Below are 6587 nucleotides of genomic sequence, written 5' to 3'. Positions count from 1 at the left end.
AGCATAGTAATAAGTCAATCGTGCTAAATCATAGTTTCATATAAAAATAATAGTAATAATAGTAATAGGTTCATCTTGTTGAATGTCATTTCATATATATATATATATATATATACCCTACAATGGTTATACAATTAATTTATTAACATGTTTTATTGTTTAAATGGTGTTGTAAACAAGTTAGCAACTTAACAGTAAAATTCCAGCCCTTTATCAAATGTAAAAGAAAATTAGACTTCAATCTCAAGAAATACCTAATTTTTAATATCCACTAACCTTTTAATTAAAAAAATACTTAATTCACTAAAATATAAATAATATAGTTTTAATATTAATAATAATCATTATATTTTGATATTAATAATTATTAAAATAGTGTGAAATGAACTTTTCTCCTTAAAATTTAAACTTCATCCCCGCTTAGATTTACCAAAACAAACAATTTCACTTTTTCAACTATGGATCATCGGTTTCCTTACCAGTTATTTAAAAAAAGAGCAGTAACAAAAAAATATAATAACATTACCAAATAAATAGCCATCTTATTACAAAATTAGCATGATCTCCGTTTCTTGAAATTTGTAAATCTTGAAATCGATGAGAGAATAGTCATGAGTGATAGGTTACAAGCAAGACTCCGCAGGCGCGAAAGAGAGGCAGGTATCTGTCCACTAAGATTGTTCTCATACAAATCAATACTGATCAAGCTTTTCATGTCTCCCAAGCTCTCTGGAATAGAACCACTCAGAGAGTTCTTCGGCATATACCTGTCATTCAATCAAGAACATTATTAACAGCCCTTTAACAAATAAATAATTGCATTTCAAGACGCAAAGATAATGAAATGCTTGCTTACAGGTATTGCAGATGCGAGAGCTGAGATATCTTGGGTGATAATGTTCCACTCAGCTTTTTGCGTGGCAAATCTCTGCACATCAAATGGCAATATTATATTATTCATTAGAACAAAGAAAAATAGAAGATGGAAAAACTATAATATTTTTGTCATAAATCCAAAAATTAGTTTTGAATATTATATTATAAGCCGAACAACGAGGCCAAGGCGGGAGTCATCGCATGTGACATATAACCAAGTGCAAGGGTCTGCCTGGTCCTTTTCACTGCCATTAACGCTTCCCCTCTTTGTCATCGTGCAAGCCGACTCATAAAAATTGCAAAGTACATATGATGGATAGAAGAATCTATAAACAAAACCTTCAGGATTTGCCATGGTTTGACTCTATGGGACTTGGGTGGCAGTGCTGCCACGATCGTCTCTTTAGCAAAATTCTTTTCACTAGGTGACAACTCAAAAGAAAGAAAACAAAAAAATTAATTCGCAGAAGGATGAAGAAATTGGCCAACCAACCTTTCCACCTCGATAAAACATAACTGTCATGTCTCTCCATGGAATGATTCAAGCTGTAGATTCGTGATGCACATCGGTAGGTTCACTTTCGTCTCAAATTAAAAGGTAAGTTCAGAACATAAAAAGAAACAAACAATTTAGTGATTTTAATTGGAGTTATTTTTATTTTGAGGTGAAATCTTAATTTGTGTTATTTAAATTGGTGTTTTGATTGTATATATGGATTCAACCCTTTGAAAAATCTCTACAAAACTTCTATTATGTACAAGTTACCTATCAAATTTATAATTCCAAGTCCGATCAGATTATAAAAAAATTAAACTTGAAGAACTCACCAATATTTTTTTTTTTTAAATCACACTAAAAACAACTCAATTTTAATTTACGGCCTTTCTGAATCTCCCAATCTATGCTTCTTGTTGGAGTCACAATTGCCGTTACACCAAAACCCAGAGGTGTTAGTAAACAGACACATCGAGTCACGATTGTTGTTACACCAAAACTCGCAGGTGTTAGTAAACAGACACATTGCTAGTGTTAAGCACATGCCACGAAACACACGGGGAGTGTTGAATTATCCTTCTACACATTGCTAGTAACCCGTAGGTGTCAGTAAACAGAGACATCGAGTCACGATCTTCGTTACACCAAGACCCGCAGGTGTTAGTAAACAAAGACATCGCTAGTGTTAAGAGCATGCCACGAAACACACTAGTGTTAAGCGCATGCCACGAAACATATAGGGAGTGTTGAATTATCCTTCTACACATCACTAGTGTTATGGGGAGTGTTGAATTATCCTTCTACACATTGCTAGTGTTACGGGGAGCGTTGAATTATCCCTCTACACACCGCTAGTGTTAAGCACATGCCACAAAACACACGGGGAGAGTTGAAATATCCTTCTACACCGCCATTAACGAGGAGAGTTGGATTATCCAATTCGCAGCGATCCCTCCCCCTCCCCCCACACCGCGAGCCAGGTGTATTTTGAACTCGAGACCTTTGGCTATGATACCACTTGTTGAAGTCACGATTGTTGTTACACCAAAACCTGCAGGGGTTAGTAAACAGACACAGCGCTAGTGTTAAGCACATGCCACGAAACACACGGAGAGCGTTGAATTATCCTTCTACGCCACCATTAACGAGGAGCATTGAATTTTCCAATTCCCAACCCTTCTCATTACGAGGTGATAATGTCAAGCTCCGGTGCCTTGGATGCAATTGTACATCGCTTCACGAATTGTAACACTGCGCCAGAATGGTAACAGAAATACTTTCTTTTTCTTAACCGACCAGCGCAGTTGGAAAGGAAGGGTCGTCGTTTCAGTTCGACAACCCATCTGCCAGCTCAATCTGCAGGCGACCGTAAACCAATTAATTGAAGATTGTAATGGAGGGCGCCGGTGAAATCTTGTCCCTAGCTTAGGACTCAGACGAAGCATCTTTAAGGTATATTCCTGTTATATTTAAACGTGTTCGTTCATTTATTAAAAAAAGGTCAACATCGGTACATCCAGTGGGGTCTCTATAAAACTGCCTCAGCCAAATTAACAATAAAATATAAATAACATTAATGTAGTGTGAAATAGTTATTTTTGGTATCAATTTTTTTTCCAATTACATGAATTTCTTTTGAAGAGTTAGAGATATCATATATTCATACTGTGAACATAATATTGGCATGAATGTTTTTTTGAAGAGTTAGAGATATCACCGTGAATATAATATTAACGAGGATAGAATATTAGGAGTAGTTTATGGGGAGGAGGGATTGTGTTACAAATGGTTGGAATTTGCGTAATTTTTTTTTTTAAATTTTGTAGAGAGTGTTTGAATCATGTTCTTGATGGTGGAAATAGATTCAATACCATCAAAAACTTATAAGACACTTAAAATTATTATTTTGATATCTTTTATAAAAATTTACAAAAATCCCTATTCAAAATATGACTAGAATTTCCATAACTTTCAAAGCAAAAAAACATAATCGTTAAACTACATTATATTAAAAGAAACATCATTTGTTAAGATATTTAGTGACTACAGAAAAAGTTGCTGATGTGTTTAATTGATGATCTCCTTAAGATGAATGCAAACTAATTGTTGAGATCTTGTATGTCTTATAATTGACTATTTTATGTTCTGAAATAGTAGAATACCGTTGTTGACAGACATGTCCAAGATATTATAATTGAGTAGTAAATAACAAGTATGCAAATTTTCATATGGATAAAAAACACCTTAATATCCGCAATCTCTTTACTTAAGATGTATATTGTGCTGAATAATGAAAAACCTACCTTAACGAGTTGTGGTGATATGTATCTAGAGACAGATGGTTACTGTTGGAAATTTTTAAGAACCAAAAGTCCGAATTAATATTTTTCCTTGTTAGGTCATGTTCATTGTGGATTTTCTGATTCAACAATAAATTATAAATCCTTCATTGGATGGATGTCAAAAATTAGGCACGTGCATCGACAACTGGACTGAGCCATGCCTGGAGGTTCATTGGTGCTCTCGAATCTAGTTATTTTTACCCTTGAGACTTCAATATCCCCTCGCTATCAACTTCCAAACTTGAACTTGTAGGCATTGGTAACAAACTTGGTTGACTCTTTCTTGGTTAACACATATTTTTCTAGCTTTAATTGTATGTTTTTCTGTGCTGGTAGAACATTACGTATCTTTTATGAGATGCATATAGCGAAATATAGTAATGAATCCATACTACACACTTAGGACCTTCATTATTGGCATATGCGGACACTTAGTTAGAGCATGGGACTACATGTAAGATCCTTTCTGCATGATTTAGTCCCTGATTTGCTCCTCCTTTCACTCCGCAACTGGCTAGTTCTTCTACATGATTTACTCCTTGATTTGCTCCTCCTTTCACTCCGAAACTGGCTAGTTCTCTTCGAAACTTGCTATAGGTGTTGAGTCCTCTCATTGATCACCACTATGGCGCATTACCTTGGGATATTCACCCAGTAATGCTATATCATCAGCATTGTAACCTATTTTCCAAATCAATCATTCTTTTTTGTTCTTTCGTTTCTTTTAGTGTTTTTTCTTTGCAAAGTTGTGTGTTCAACCTTTACTAGCTAGATTCATCTGTATAGGTTTTCTAGCACATTTACATGGTATCAAAGCCCATAGGTTGCTAGATAAAAGGCACACCAGTAGTTTATTTTGCAGGTATTACAACTTGGAGATCAAAGATTGAAAAAAAAAATGGAGTTTCCCAAAGCATCGATCCTAACATCGTACAACTGTCACGAATGGAAGGACCAAATGGCTCAATACCTTCGTCAGAAAGGGTTGTACATTATTACCATGGCTGCAGAAGTGGAACCCACTTCAGCCAGAGAGAAATCCAAGTACCTCAACCACATGGATGAGGCCCACGGATCCATATGCATGTGCACCTCCCTAGAGTTGCAGTTTCATCTATTTGCCTACAATACTCCCAATGAGATTTGAAAAAATGTTGAAGAACTCTACGTGAAACAGGATGAAATGAAAGGACATCTGCTCGAAGTGGAGCCACTCTCATTGCATCCACGAAACTACGACAGAATTCAAGACTTCTTCACCAAATATTATGATCTATTCCTACAACTCAAGGGTTTTGGAATTGACAAATCCAAGGAGGAGAGTCACCAAGTTCTCTCTATTATGTCAAAGCTCAGACTAGAATACTCGATCTTTGTGTCTACATTTCATTCAGTAAGGCTCGCAACAGGTAAATCCTACACTATTCCTTCTCTCAAAGAGTTCATGGAGTCCCTCACTTTTGAGGAGGATAAACTTATTGGCATGGGGAAAATCAAACCTCCAAAAGTGCATGCACTTGCTGTGCATGATGGCAGCGACCATAAAAATCACATATTTGATTCAAATCAGAAAAATCAATAGCAAAAAGACAAGGGAAAAGCGCATTCCCATCCAAAGAAGGAAGGGTACACCAAGCCCTTCAATGACTCCTCCGACTCCAGAAATGAGAAAGGGAAGAAAGGAGACAATTGCACCTATTTCCACAGAGGATTCCATCCGAACGCCTCCTACATGAAGAAACAAATTGACCAAATGGCAGAAATCCTTCAGAAGCACAACCTTGGGGACCACATCCCTCAGGGCGCCAAGAAGAAAACTGAGCATTCGCCACACGGGAAGGGTAACAATTTTCATGCTTTGGTTGCAATTAACTCTTCCCCTGATGCATGGATTATATATTTTGGTGAATCACATCATATGGCTGCTGCAAAGGAAGTTTATTCCTCTTTGGATGCATGCAAAGGACCTCCCATCCTCATGGGAGATGACTCACCTATTGAGGTCACCAGAGAAGGTAGAGTAGAACTTTTACACGGAAGCTTTGAAGATGTGCTTCATGTTCCAAAAATTTCAGTAAACCTGCTTTCAGTTTATCATATCATTCATTCTGGCACCAGAAAGAGAGTGGAATTCACTCCAAATGTAGTGAACATATATGACCTACATAGCAGCTCCAAAATTGCAACTGGTGAGGTAAACAATGGAGCTAGACTATATACATTTTATGAATTTATTGAATCTGAATCTTCCTTATTACTTACACATGATGATGATAGTAGTAGGCTTTGGCATGAGAGGTTTGGTCACTTAAATTACAAGTATATGTAGTAGCTAAGCAAGCATGAGATGGTGGAAGGCTTGCCAAATATCAGTTTCTCCAAAGGAGTTTGTGAAGGGTGTGTACTTGGCAAACATCCTAGAGAAAAATTTGACACCGGCAAGACTCCCAGCGCATCCTCTCCTCTAGATCTGATCCATAGTGATCTCACGGTATACTAGGGTGTATCTTCTCACAGCCGAATCCGAAGTTTTTGCGCACTTTGAATATTTCAAAGCACTAGTTGAGACACAGTTAGAGAGAAATATCAAAGCCTTTCGTACAGAAAATGGGAGGGGAATATGTTAATGCTGCACTTTAGAACCTTTGCCTTGGGTCCGGCATACAGTTGCAGCGCACAGTTCCATACACTCTGTAGTAGAACGGAGTTGCTAAGAGAAAGAACCGATCTCTCAAAGAGATGGCTTCGTGCATGTTGCATGCTAAGTCACTACCTCATAAGTTATGGGTCGAAGCACTTAATTGTGATAACAACATCTAGAATAGATCTCCTCATAGGCCTGTCAAGGATTAGACCCCCTTTGAGGCTTGGAG

The sequence above is a fragment of the Pinus tabuliformis genome, chromosome 3_1 (genome assembly GCF_031772625.1).
Source record: "Pinus tabuliformis cultivar Carrire ecotype Pingquan chromosome 3_1, CPIR1, whole genome shotgun sequence".
Lineage (NCBI taxonomy): Eukaryota > Viridiplantae > Streptophyta > Pinopsida > Pinales > Pinaceae > Pinus > Pinus tabuliformis.
This window is presented reverse-complemented; position numbering follows the sequence as displayed.